Source organism: Ornithorhynchus anatinus, chromosome X1 (assembly GCF_004115215.2).
Source record: "Ornithorhynchus anatinus isolate Pmale09 chromosome X1, mOrnAna1.pri.v4, whole genome shotgun sequence".
In the NCBI taxonomy this organism is placed as follows: domain Eukaryota; kingdom Metazoa; phylum Chordata; class Mammalia; order Monotremata; family Ornithorhynchidae; genus Ornithorhynchus; species Ornithorhynchus anatinus.
In genome coordinates this window covers 56,124,235-56,138,729 of record NC_041749.1, presented here as the reverse complement: position 1 = coordinate 56,138,729, position 14,495 = coordinate 56,124,235, and the positions used below count along the sequence as shown (strand labels likewise).

The window sequence follows — 14,495 nt, the reverse complement described above, 5'->3', positions numbered from 1 at the left end:
CTAATCAGTCTATCAGTCAATGGGATTTACTGAGCTCTCACTATAGGCAGAGCACTGTACTAAGCATGTGGGAGAGAACTATAGTAGAGAGTTGGTAGATACACTCAAATCGATCAATCAATGGTATTGATTGAGTGCTTACTGTGGGCAGAGAACTGTACTAAGCTCTTGGGAGAGGACAATAGAACAGAGTTAATAATAATAATAATGTTGGTATTTGTTAAGCGCTTACTATGTGCCGAGCACTGTTCTAAGCGCTGGGGTAGACATAGGGGGATCAGGTTGTCCCACGTGGGGCTCACAGTCTTAATCCCCATTTTGCAGATGAGGGAACTGAGGCACAGAGAAGTTAAGTGACTTGCCCACAGTCACACAGCCGACAAGTGGCAGAGCTGGGATTCGAACTCATGAGCCCTGACTCCAAAGCCCGTGCTCTTTCCACTGAGCCACGCTGGATGCGTTCCCTGGCCACAAGGAATTGACGGTGTAGAGTGGGAGGCAGACATTAATCTAAATCAAAAAATTCCAGATTCGTGCATAAGTGCTGTGGGACTGAAGGAGGAGTGAATAAAGGGTCCAAATCCAAGTGCAAGTGCGAAGCAAAAAGAAATCTTCTATCTTGTACATCCTAGGTACAGTTTTTAGGTGCAAAGAAAGTGCTTAATAAATACCATCATTATCTTACACACCTTGCTTCTGCTGCAGGCACATGGGACAGTTGTGGGGAATGGAAATGCACACACACAACCACACACACCCTCCCTCCTCTGCTTCTCCCCCGTTTCACTGTAGTTCAGCTTTAAACTCCATTTCTTTCCTCTGCTTATGAGGTATTGTAGTATCCATCTCTCCAACTAGATTTTAAGCTCAGAAGGTGTTGTGTCTTCATGTTTCAGCATCCCTTGCTCCCCTCTTGTGCTCTTAGATTGTGAGCCCCCAAGTCTAATTCCCACCTGTGCCTTCTCTCCCCACACTTGGTACAGTGTTCTGCACCCAGTAAGAATGTAATACCTTTACTATGACTGTTATTGCTACTATGCCACAGCTCCAAGCTCATCCCCTCCAGGAAGCCTGCCCATCCTTTTTCCTCCCACCCCAATACTCTGTGTGACTGCTGCCATGAGTGTCCTGCTCCGGGAGTCAGGAGTCGTGGTTCACCGGTGACCGTGAGTGGCCGTGGACTGTCCCGGATACCCTGAGCCTGAGGAGAGTGATGCCCCGGCTACCACATGAGGCTCTGGGTCCGAGACTGTGAGTGACCATGGGCCGCCCGGTCTGCCCCCGGCCCCCGTGCCCTGAGGAGATGCCCTCAGCCTCATCCCTCTCTCCGACCCAGATGGCCGCTGGCCTGCAAGTCTGGGCCTGTCCAGACGGATACCGGCGTCCCCGGCAAAATTCTGCCCGGAATCATCATCTAGAGCTGTGGAAACCCATCTTGAGAGATGAGTGGATTACTGATATGGAGGTCCAGAGTTTCCCATCCTATCTTCTGGAAAAAGCTGAAACCGTGTTTGTTACCAGACATTTCAGTCTCGGCGCTGGAGGCAAAGAAACCAGCAGTATCAGAGCTGGAAGGAGCTGGATAGCAGACTGTAGACAGCATAGTTTGGGGTAGACACCAATCTCCCCCTATCATAAGACACTGACCCTAATTCCAAGAAATGATGTGTACGGAGAGATGTAGCTGACTGCTGCTATGTCCGACTGAGACTTGCCCCCCTCCCCCTTACCCCCAGGCCCCCTTTGGGGCACTAATAGGTATTTGGGGAGGATGTGCCTTTCCACAACCCGTCCCAACCCCCGGGACAGCAGCCTTGTTCAGGGAGCCTGCACCTTTTTATCGCTCACCAGCGGTACTAGGCATCGCTGTAGTAAGAGTATATATAGTATGATAGTAATAATAATAATAATAATAATAATTAGTGGAACTGCACCTAGCTATCGCCCCCTGGTGCCATCAATCAATTGGGAGACTGCACCTCTCTATCGCCGCCTGGTGTCACTATGGTGTAGTACAGTATAATATAGTATAGTATAGTAATGTATAGTATAGTTCAGTTTAGTATAGAATAATAGTTGAAAAGCAGTGCGGTTTAGTGGAACGAGCCCGGGCATGAGAGTCAGAGGATGTGGTGTTAATCCCACCTCCTCCACTTGTCTGCTGTGTCCCCTTGGGCCAACCACTTAACTTCTCTGTGCCTCAATTACCTCATCTGTAAAATGAGGAGTGAGACTGTGAGCCTCATGTTGGACAACCTGATTACCTCATCTCTCCCCCAGAGCTTAGAACAGTCCTTGGCACATAGTAAGCACTTAACAAATACCAACATTATTATTATTAGTAGTAGTTCATTCGGTAGTATTTATTGAGTGCTTACTATGTGCAGAGCACTGAACTAAGCGCTTGGAATTGTAGTAGTATGGTATGGCACTAAGCTTGTTTGGGAGGCTGATTTTCTCTACCGTCCCATGGTGGTACTAGGCACAGCTCTGTAAAGCTGCCCCTTTCTCTCTTCCCGCCCCCCGGTGACACTGATGGGTATTTTTTATGTGGTGTTTCTGAAGCATGTACTAGGTGCCAGGCACTGAACTAAGCGCTGGGATAAGAGAGAAGCTCATCAGGTCGGACCAGTCTATGTTCCACATGGGTGTCACAAGTCTTAGCCCTCATTTTAGAGATGAGGTAACTGAGGCTCAGAGAAGTGAAGTGACGAATACAAAGTCACCCAACAGAGAAGCGGTGGGGTCTGGATTAAAAGCCAGCTTCTTCTGATGCACAGTCCCAGCCTGTAGCCACCAGGCGGCGCTGCTTCTCTCCCACATGGTGTTTCTGGGCGGCCTCGCCTCTCTATCGCTACCTGGTGGCACTTTGCTCCTACTGTGCCGGCTTCTTCCCTGGACCTTCTGCTCCTCTATGTCGCCTCCGACTCCTTTCCCAGGGCTTCCCCCGGCCTGTAACTCCCTCTCTCTCTACATGGGCCAGACCACCACTCGCCCCTTCGTCAAAGCATTATTAAGGTCGCAACTCCGCCAAGAGGCCTTCTCCAATTAAGCCCTCTTCTCTCCCACCTCCGCCCCGCCCCGCCCCTGCTCTTTCTCCCTTCTAATAATAATAATAATGTTGGTATTTTTAAGCGCTCACTATGTGCCAAGCACTGCTCTAAGCGCTGGGATAGATACAAGGTAATCAGGGCTCACAGTCTTCATCCTCATTTTAGAGATGAGGTAACTGAGACACAGAGAAGTTAAGTGACTTGCCCAAGGCCACACAGCTGACAATCGGCAGAGCCACGATTAGAACCCATGACCTCTGACTCCTAAGCCTTGGCTCTTTCCACTGAGCCACCTTCTGCATCGCCTTCACCCTTTGGACATTCGCTAGTTTCCCTACAGCATTTATATGCCTATCTGTAAACTATGCACTCTGTGTACAGAAATGTGGTGGGTGGATGTGAGCACAGATGGGGTAGTTAATAATATCAATAAAGATAATAATAATCATAATAATAACTGTGGTATTTGTTAAGCACAGATGGGGTATGGGTCCAGAAGGGATGAGAATATTGGGGTACCCACCCCGCTGCAATGACAGGAGCTCCCTCTTCCCCCAAAGCTTCAGGATCTGCTCTCTCCCTCTATGACTCCCGACCCCAGAGACAGAACCCATCCAGTGGGGAGGGAGTCCAGATGCCACTGGCCCTTCCCTCTGAGCAAGCAGCCCCTCCCCCGGACGTTGTGACCTGGTGGCCCCAGGGTCCAGACTGGGAGGCTGTGGGACAGTGCCTGGCTGGTGGGGAAGCATTTGAGCCCACATCCCCTGGACCGCCCTTTGCTGGCCCCTGAGAGACCCCTCCCCCACCACCAACAACCGAGTCCTGGCTTCAGTGATTCTCTCCCCTCTAGCCCCTACACCACCCCCTTAACTCCAATCCTGGGTTTTGTTGGACCCTCGCCTGTGTGCCTGTCTTCTCTTCCCCACTGGGATGATCCCCAGAATTCAAAGCACCAGCTGGGGAGGGGCTGCAGCTCCTGGAGACTTCCACCTCCCCGCCACCCCACCCCCACCGCTTTAGCCCCCGAGAGGAGATGTCCATGACAAAGCCAAACTCAACCCCTAGGGCTTCTCCCTTCACTCTCCAAAATACCTGGGTGAGGGGGTGGAGGGCACAGTCAGCAACTCCCAGTCTGCCCTCTCCCTAAGGGACAGACAGTACCCGGCCTAAGTCTTCCCAAAGCTGGGGGAGTGTGGAATCTGATCCTGTCAGAGGAGAGGAAATAACCCCCTGTTGTGGGCACTGGCACTTCCCACCCCAAACCCATTCCTGGCTAAGGTAGAGGGTGCTTGGTCTAGGGGTATGGGAAGTGCCACCTCCAGAGAAGCAGCGTGGCTCAGTGGAAAGAGCATGGGCTTTGGAGTCAGGGCTCATGAGTTCGAATCCCAGCTCTGCCACTTGTCAGCTGTGTGACTGTGGGCAAGTCACTTAACTTCTCTGTGCCTCAGTTCCCTCATCTGTAAAATGGGGATTAAGACTGTGAGCCCCACGTGGGACAAGCTGATTCCCCTCTGTCTATCCCAGCGCTTAGAACAGTGCTCGGCACATAGTAAGCGCTTAACAAATACCAACATTACATTATTATTATGGTTAGTGATCGGGCAGAGCGGACCCCAAGGACCGGAACAGGCGGGCAGGTAGGAGGGCCCAGAGCTGGTGATTGCAGGCAGAAAGAGGGGTGAGAGGAAAACCCCAGATCTGCAGCAGGGTGCAGATCTCTGGGTGCAAAAATGCTTGGCTCTGGGGGACAGAGGGCCAGGGCTCTCTCCATCAGGCTGGCCACACTGCAGTAGGCCGGCCCACCCTGGCACACACCCAGATCTGTCTATTCATCTGTTCCCGGCGTACCAGGTTTGTGCCAGCCTTGGCGTGGTTGAAGCCTGATCAGTGCAGCTGTGACTGCCTGAACTAGGGAACCTCAACTCCTGGCCAGAGTCGGGGGGGAGATTGTCCTATTGGGCCTGGATGCTTCTGGCCATGGGATTTAACAATTCAGGGTGACCTTCAGGTCACACCTGCCCTAGGGGACGACTGGGACCCCCACTTCGGTACTGGGGAGGGAGGATGGCAGGGGAAGGGAAGAATCCCGGTGTCCGGCCCCCAAGCAGCCCAGGCCACTCCAGGTTGACAACGGTTATGGCTGGAGGCATGGTGGCCTGATGGCCAGATCCCTGGGGGTCCAGACCGACTGGGGGGCCGAGTTCCCAATTCCAGTCTGACTTCATTCATTCATTCATTCATTCATTCATTCATTCATTCATTCATATTTATTGAACACTTACTGTGTGCAGAGCAACCTCGTTTCCCATGCAGTCTCTAGATTGTAAACTCGTTGTGGGCTGGGAATGTGTCTGTTTATTGTTGTAGTGTACTCTCCCAAGCATAGTACAGTGCTCTGCACACAATAAGTGCTCAATAAATAAGATTGAATAAATGACTGAAAAAGATAGGCCCAAAGGCCCTCCCACCCCGAGGAGAGATAAGAGGGTGCCCCGGGGAGGCGGAAGAGGTTGAGGCGGGCACCCGATAGGGAACATGGTGATCATGATGAGGGGGAAGATCATCTTCATGTAGGGCAGTGGGGACATGCCAAACACACAGAGGAGCAGCAGCTGGAGCACCTGCAGCCTACGAGAAATAGTGGATGGTTCGCTGGGGCACCCGCCGGATGTAATCCGTCGGAGGATAGGCCGTCTGTGGAGTGAGAGAGCGGGGGGCCACCGGGTGGGTGCGAGTCGGGCTTCCAGACCTCAGCCCAGCCCCGAGGGCGAGGGTTCAGGGAGATTGGGGTCGGCATCCCTCTCCATCCCCCGACAAGGCCAGGGCAGGGGGCACTGGACACAGGGGCAGGAGGGGGCCGGGGACCTGTTCCTCGAACAGAAGGTCGACCTACTTGAACAGCTGGTTGCCGTCAATGGAGGTGAGAGCGATGTAGAGGAACAGGCCATAGAGCATGGGCTTTGGGATCCACTGCAGCGGGAATGACAGCAGCAGGAGGGAAAACACCACCAGGATGCTGGCCACCACGGTGGTCAGTCGAGTCTCCTTCACACTCACATTCCTGGGGAAGAGGGCAGGGAGGTCCGGCCTGGCCAATCCATCTTCATCTTCACATCGTTCCTCAAATCTGACAGTGACACTCCCCTACTTCAAAACCTTACTAAAGGCCCATATCCTGCAAGAGGCCTTCCTTTACTAAGCCCCCCTTTCCTCTTCTCCCACTCCCTTCTGTGTTGCGTCGACTTGCTCCCTTGATTCATCTCCCCTCCCAGCCCCACACCACTTATGTCCAGATCTGCCATTTATCCATTTCTACTAATGTCCGTTTCCCCCCTAGACTGTAATTTCTTTGTGGGTAGGGAATGTGCCTGCTATATTGTTCTATTGTGTTCTCCCAAGCGCTTAGTACAGTGCTCTACACCCAATAAGCTCTCGATAAATGATTGAATGAATGAATGAATTCATTAATTAATGGAGGGGGCTGCTGCCCCGTAACTATACCCTGCCAATCCACCAGCCCAGGCCTCGTCGGGGGGACTGGTGCTGGGGTAGAGAGGGGCTGGGGGTGGGGACAAGGGTTGGGGGAGGGACGGGGGCATTCACGTCTCATAGATGTGCCCCTTCTCCACACGCTCCTCTATGAAGGCCAGGGCTCAGATGTGAATGGGGGAGTGTGGGTAGGCAGCATGGATCCAGGGTAGACCGAACAGGAACAGCCCCATGTTGATTAGAGCCACCACCAGCAGGTCCCAGTGGTAGGCTGTGCCCTTCGCCAACCTGTGGTATGGACCACAGACATCCAGGGTCAGGCACCCCCAAAACACTCTCACAAAGACACAAACACACACACACACACACACACACACACACTCAACAAGCCATATGGGAAGCATTGGGGCCTAGTGGCAAGAGCCCAGGCCTTGGAATCAGAGGACTTGGGTTCTAATCCCAGCTCCCCCTCCCTGTGTCTGCTGAGTGGCCTTGGGCAAGTCCTTTTTGGGTCTCAGTTACCTCATCTGTAAAATGGGGAATAAATCCTACTTCATCTTACTTAGACTGTGAGTCCCTTGTGGGGCGAGGGCTCTGTCCAACTTGATGAACTTCTAAGTACTCCAGGGCTTAGAATAGTGCTTGGCAGTATAGGTTTCTATCTGAAACCTACACTTAAACACCTATACTAATACTAATATCACCAGTAATTATGATAATACAAGGAGAAACTGAGTTGAGCCCCTCTCTCTCTTATTAAATGAGGGGCAGATCAGAGAGAGAGAGTGCTGTGCCAGGGTCCCACAGTGGCCTTTCAGGCTCACTCCCCTACTTTTTTTTTTAATGGTATTTGTTAAGCACTTACAGTGTGCCAGACACTGTTCTAAGTGCTGGAGTATATACAGTATTGTCAGGTTGGACAGAGTCCCTATCCAGCATGGGACAAACAGTCTTAATCCCCTTAATAGATGAGGTAACTGGGGCCCAAAGAAGTGATGGGACTCACAGCAGACAACTGGAGGAGCCGGGATTAGAACCCAGGTCCTTTTGACTCCCAGGCCTTCTCCACTAGGCCGTACTGCTTCTCTAGGCCTAGGGTCCCCAGTCCCTGGCACTGCCTCCTCCTGCTGGAGCCGCCTTTGACCCAATCCAAAAGATGAGGCGGAGGGAAGTCGGGGCCGGCCTGATGGGGGTGGGGGAGAAGGGGCGCGGGCTGGGGGGCGTACCTGTTCTCCGGGACATTGGCCAGCGACGCCATGATGTTCTGCTTGATGAAGAAGAGCATCAAGAGCAAGAAGCCCAGGCCTATAGCACTCAGGGCCACACCGGTGGACAGCAGGTGCACCGGTGCCAACTCAAACAGACTCTCTCTGGGGTTGTAGCTGAACTTGGACACTATCAGGGGGTGGGGAGGGGCCGTGAGGAGCCCACCCCCTTCCCATCCTGGTTCTTTCCCCACCCCCATCCTGGATCTGGTCTCCCCCACTCCCTCATGACTCCGGGCCTTCTTGCTCTAGTTCCAGGGGAAGGGGCAAATGCCACAGCCAAGTTGGTGCCCTGAACAGAACGAATGGCACATTCACCCCCTGCTCGCTGTCTTCCCACTTGGATTGGGCCAGAGGGTCACCCCGCCAACCCCGCCTGCTCCCACGCTTCCTCCTGAGGCCGCTCACGTCTACCGGCAATGTGGTTCCTGCCCCCATCATCGGAGAGATGGAAATACTGATCTGCACGGCCGGGCCCAGTCCAGACACCCCCACTCCTCTCCCCCGGGTCCCTCCACCCCCTCATCTGCTGGAAATCTGCAGCATGGCTGGGATGACCCATCCGGCCTAGCTCAGACTCAGGCCAGAGCCCGGAAGTTGGGCCTCAAACCCAGGCAGCCGGGGAAGAGGCTTCAGCTTGACAGAGGTGCCCTCGGGCAAAGCGGGTTGGGTGGGTGATAACGCAGGACACCCCCAGGGCACACTTACTCTTTATCTCCCAGAAGAAATAGGAGCCCATGAGGGAGAAGGTGAGCACCAAGATGGGCAGCGCGCAGTCAGACAGGATTTCCTGAATGTGGCCGTGCAGGTAGGGGCTGCGGAGGTCAAGCATACCGGGAACTGTTTCCTTCCTAAGCTGAGCACTACTTCCATCGAGAAGCCAGCCTGGATTGACTCTCGGCCTGACTCCAGTCACTCCGATTGTGTGTGTGTGTGTGTGTGTGTGTGTGTGTGTGAGTCCTTACTTACCCATCAGACCTTGAAGGCAGGGACTGTATATTCTTCCCCTGCCTCTCCCCCAACATCCAAGTGTGTGTGGGAGGAACCGGGGGTTGGGGAGGGGCCTTCCCCACAAGCAGACCATCTGCCTTCCATCCCCACATCCCTTTCCTTGGTCCTGGGCCCCGTGCACTGTCCGGCTGGGCCCGGGTCAGCTGCCCTGGATCTTCTGCCTGCTCACCTCTTCTTGAACTGGTAGAGGGTGTGGCCCAGCCAGAGGGTCACCAGCATATGCATGAGGCTCAGCACGGCTGTCTCCCGCCCGTAGTGCACCAGCTCGTGTCTGTCGGTCTGGTTCTGAGGGCACAGTGAGAGGCTGGCTGATGAGTTCAACAGGAGGTTCATGTTGAGGCCAAAGTCGGGGAGGCCGGAGGATGCTTCTGTCGGGCAGGGGTGGCCACCCAAGGGCTCGCCATAGTAGTATTTCCTGAAAACTGATGGGAGGTGCCGAGCAAGCAACCACGCATCCTTATCACGGCCCGAACTACCAGGACTCCATCTCCGAACCAGGGCTGGTGGTCCTCCCGGACACCTGCCCTCGCAGTCGGGGGGTGGACTGTCTGGCCCCCCGCCCTCCATCCCCTACTCTCCAGCGATCGGTGGGCTCAGCCTTGGGTTTGGCCCACTTGATGCCGGGCTTCCTGATGGAACATGTTCTGTCTGCTTGCTCTCCACCCCAACGAGAGCATTTGCTGCTGCTTTTTGGTTCTAGACCTACCACTGTCCAGCTACAAACTGGGGGTCCCCATCTTGCTGGCGCTGGTTGGGGTAAAAGTAATGCTGAGTCCCCCCGTTCGCACCCTTCCCGGATCTTTAAACTCTACTTCTGTGCCCTCTCAGCCTGCAGAATCCTGCCCCCTTCAGGTCATCTCTCCGTCCATCCCCCCGGCCACCCTGACCACCCTTCTCTGTCTCCCCTTCTGGTTGCCTTAGACATAGTCACCAAAATTGTATGTGGGGACCCCGGGGTGGTCACTCCACAGTTTTATAGAACAGCATCCAGAGATACACAGACACGTACAGACATGCACACCCACACGAGTGTGCCCGCATGCACATAAGCACGAATACACCCTCATGATCACATAGCACAATCTATCAATCACTCGGTGGTATTTATTGAGCCCTCACTATATATAAGGAACTATACTAAGTGATTGGAAGAGTATACTAAAGTAACTAGAGAAGTAGCTTGGCTCAGTGGAAAGAGCACAGGCATGGGAGTCAGAGGTCATGGGTTCTAACCCCAGCTCCACCACTTGTCCGCTTTGTGACTTTGGGCAAGTCACTTAACTTCTCTGTGCCTCAGTTGCCCCATCAGTTCAATGGGGATTAAGACTGTGACCCCATGTGGGACAACCTGATTACTTTGTATCTTTCCCCACACTTAGAACAGTGCTTGGCATATAGTAAATGCTTAACAAATACCATCATTACTTATTATGATTAAGGAGACATTATCCCGGCCCTCAGGGAGCTCAAAGTCTGATGAGGGAGACAGGCATTGCAATGAAGTATGGGTAGGGGAAGCAATCGAGTAGAAATTAGATTCTCAACATACACACACACACATACACACACACACACACACACACACACCCCATGTGTACACAAGCAAAAACACATACACCCTCTCTCTGTCTGCCTCTCACTCACTCTCATACCCCAACCTCCACAGTGAACATGGGTTCATTGCTAAGGACTCAATGAGCCAGGCAGGTCCTCAAATCTCCATGTCTCCGAGGGGCCTGAACCCCCAATTCATGATGTCAACCCCAACGGGCCCATCTGGGTACCCACCTCAGCCTGGCCCCGGCAGGAGCCCAGTTCTGCCTGGGACTCCTTACATGGAATAAGGGAGTGAAGGGAACTCAGGTAGGAGGGGGAGACCCTCAACGCCTTTCTCTGGACCAGCTGGATCAGGGCTGGGGAGGAGGCCGGGGTGGGGCTGAAGCAGATTTGGTTGTCAAAGATGGGGCGGGGTTGAACGCCTTCAGTTCGAGTCAGATGACTGTACTAGTCTGCTCAACTGTATATATTTTCATTACCCTATTTATTTTGTTAATGAGATGTACATCACCTTGATTCTATTTATTTGCTATTGTTTTAATGAGATATTCATCCCCTTGATTCTATTTATTGCTATTGTTCTTATCTGTCTCCCCCAATTAGACTGTAAGCCCATCAAAGGGCAGGGACTGTCTCTATCTGTTACCGATTTGTACATTCCAAGTGCTTAGTAGAGTTCTCTGCACATAGTAAGTGCTCAATAAATACTATTGAATGAATGAATGACTTTCCTGGCCTTGACCATGTTCCCCTCGATAATAATAATAATGTTGATAATAACTGTGGTATTTGTTAAATGCTTACCATGAGCCAGACTCTGTACTAAGCGCTGGGTTGGAAACAAGCAAATCAGGTTGGACCCAGTTGCTGTCTCACATGGGGCTCACAGTCTCAATCCCCATTTTACAGATGACATAACTGAGGTCCAGAGAAGTGACTGGAGCCTGGTCACCCAGCAGACAGGTGGCAGAGGCGGGATTAGAACACATGACCTTCTGACTCCCAGGCCCGTGCTCTAGACACTATGCCATGCTGTTTTGATGCCAGCCAGAGCCAGAGCTGGGAGGGGGCAGCAGGGTAAGGGACTTCCGGGACACTAGAGGAGCTCATTCTGGGGGGAAGAGTTGTCAGGTGCCTCTGAAGGAGCACCGTGGGTTTGGGGGGTGGGGGTGAGAGAGGGTCACCATGCATGGGGATCCATTGGCAGGACGACCCTTACAGTCCTCAACCCTGCCCCTAGCACTTTTGATGCCTGTTCTGTCACCAGTTCCTGGGTCTCCGAAGAGCCCTGGGGAGTATGGGGGACAGCAGAGGGGAAGGGGGCCGGGACTCACTTTTGATGATGCCCTTGATGGCGTTGAGCACAAAGGTGATGGAGATGAACAGGGCGATGATCTCCTCCATGGATCTGAGGCCGGCAGGCGAGGTACTGGGGAGGTGGGAGGACCAGAGGGTGGGGGCACAGGTGGATGGACAGATGGACAGCAGTCGGTCACAGTCCGCAGCGTGTGGACAAGATACAAGGCCTCGCATCTCATGTCTCACCACCCCGGGCCCGACCAACAGACCCCTTTTACTCCTATTATGTTTGTGATTGTAGCATATTCTGCCAGGAGCTTAGTACAGTGCTCCGCACACAGTAAGTGCTCAATAAATACCACTGACTGACTCGAGACTGGCCACACTGTGGCCAGGGAATGTGTCTGTTTGTGGTTGTAGTCTACTCTCCTAAGCACTTAGTACAATGCTCTGCACACTCTAAGCACTCAATAAATATGTGTGGCTGACAAGACCACACTGGGGCCTTGTGAATGAATCGGGGAAGCTCACCCCTTTTCTGGTCTACAGCCTTGGGATACAGCCACCGGGGGCTCCACCAGGGAACCACCCTACTGGGAGCGGGCCCCCTCCCTCCCTTGCGAGGAGTCTGCCCAGCCCAGACCTCGGCCGCCCCCACTCCCGGGAACCCACCCCTTGAAGAGCTTCATGACCAAGCTGAAGTTGAAGAGGGTTTAGAGGGCAAGGAAAAAGCTGCTCCCCAGCCCCATCAAGGGTAGAAGGCATGGAAGTCAAGGCTGTAGTCATCACAGATGCCTTGAATCATTGAAAGGCACCAGCCGCTCACAGGCGGGAAGGAGGCATGGACAGTCCTCTAGCCAGTTTACAAACCCGGACCTCAGCCCACATAGACTGGCAGTCCCTCCTTGCCAGCCAAAGGACCTCTGCTGAGAAACTGTGGTGTGACAGGACTCCTCTTTCTTCTCCTCTTCATCACTACAGGAGTCCACAGCCTTCCTAGAATCTCGGAGGCTCCCCTTCAAAGCCTTACTGAAGGCACATCTCCTCCAAGGGGCCTTCCCTGACTAAGCCCTCCTTTTCTCTTTTCCCTCTCGCTTCTGGGTCACCCTGACTTGCTCCCTTTATACATCCCTTCTCCCAGCCCCACACCACTTACTTCCATATCTGTCACATATTAATTTGTAGTAATGTCCGTCTCCCCCTCTAGACTGTAACCTTGTTGTGGGTACTCTCCCAAGCTCTGAGGACTTTGCTTGGCATATACTAAAAGCTCAATAAATACCATTGAATGAAAGAAAGGGCCCAAACCCGGGGGTGGGGGTTGGGGACGGAACCGGAGAGGGTAGTGTCAGCAGCAGGGCCAGGCTGATGCCACAAACGGAAACCTGGGGGCCTTGGCCTGATTGGCCCTGAGTCCAAATAGCGCCAACCTCCAGCAGCCTGGGGATGGGGAGAGGGATGGAAGGGTTTGGGGTTTGAGGGGGATCTGAGAGAGGCAGCCCACCTGGGCCCAAGAGAAGGGCAGAGACTGACTCATGAGACAGTGACATGGCACAGGATCAGCCCTGCCTTGGCTGGGGTCATCCTGGCCCCTGATTTGGCCCCTCTCCAAAAGGGTCAGTCAGTCAGTGGGTAATGGAGCACATACTGTGTGCAGAGCACTGTACTAAGCGCTTGGGAGGATCCAATAGAAGAGCATAACAGATACATTCTCTGCCCACAGTGAGCTTACAGTCTAGAGGTCAGGCCCCACTGAGTGGCATCCCACCCCTGGCATCTGCAGGGGCTTCAATGGTATGAGGGGTAGACATGGGCCTAAGGGGGGCCTGTTGTGTTGGGCACCGGGTTCCCCCCCCGCTGGACCCTCATCCCCCCACCCGGCCCGGCGTGTCCTGCCCTCACAGTTAAAGTAGAGCACCAGAGGGGCCTGTGGTCAGGAGCATGACTAGGCGCTGCCCAGAGAACAATGCAGTGGCCCAAGAAAGTGTTCTGCAAAATGGACCAGTGGGTGGGTGGCGGCCCCACTGCTCCCAGATGTCCCCCGGGGCAACTTGGGAGGATGACCAGGGGGCTGCACTAGCCTCCTGGGGGTGGGGTCTGTCCAGAGCAGGACGGACCCTAAGGGTCGGCGCCGGGCAGCTGGCCAAGGGGACGAGGTGGTCCAGCTGGGCGTCCCCAGCCCCTCCCTGGGGGTCCCACACAGACCCACTGGACCTCACGAGAGGAGACTTAATGATAACAATGATGGTATTTGTTAAGCACTTACTATGGATCAAGCACTGTTCTAAGCACTGGGGTAAATGCAAGCTAATCAGGTTGGACTCGATCCCAAGGAGGGAGGGGGATTGGGACAGGCTGGCCCCTGCTCCCTCCCACCCACTAGCATCGCGGGCCCCTAGGTGAGGGCAAAGCTTTACCGATGCCACCGTGCGTGTTCTCATTGTTGAGGGAGCCAAAGTCGATGGTGGCAACAGGCAGGCAAAGTACAGGAAAATCATGGTGGTGATATACTTCCCCAGTGCCTTCTTGCTTCCGATGATGCCTAGTAGAATCGTGACAACTAAAATGATCATTGTTGTGGTATAATTTCAGCATTTTATATGTGTTGAGCACTATACTTAGGCTGTGAACCCCAAGTGGTATGGAGACAGGGACTTTGTCTCATCTGCTCCTACCTACCCCAGTGCTAAGTGGGAGGGAGAAAAGGCGTTTGGTTAATAATAAAAACAATAATTATGGTACTTGTTAAGTGATTACTATGTCTCAAGCACTGTTCTAAGCACTGGAGTAGATACGAGGTAATCAAGTTGGACCCAATCTC

At 53.5% G+C, this 14,495-nt stretch overlaps 1 pseudogene; it reads right to left on the bottom strand.

Moving 5' to 3' along the window:
• Positions 1 to 14,247, bottom strand: part of LOC100088047 — a 59,666-nt pseudogene extending 45,419 nt beyond the window's left edge.
• Between the last annotated feature and the right edge of the window lie 248 nt (positions 14,248 to 14,495).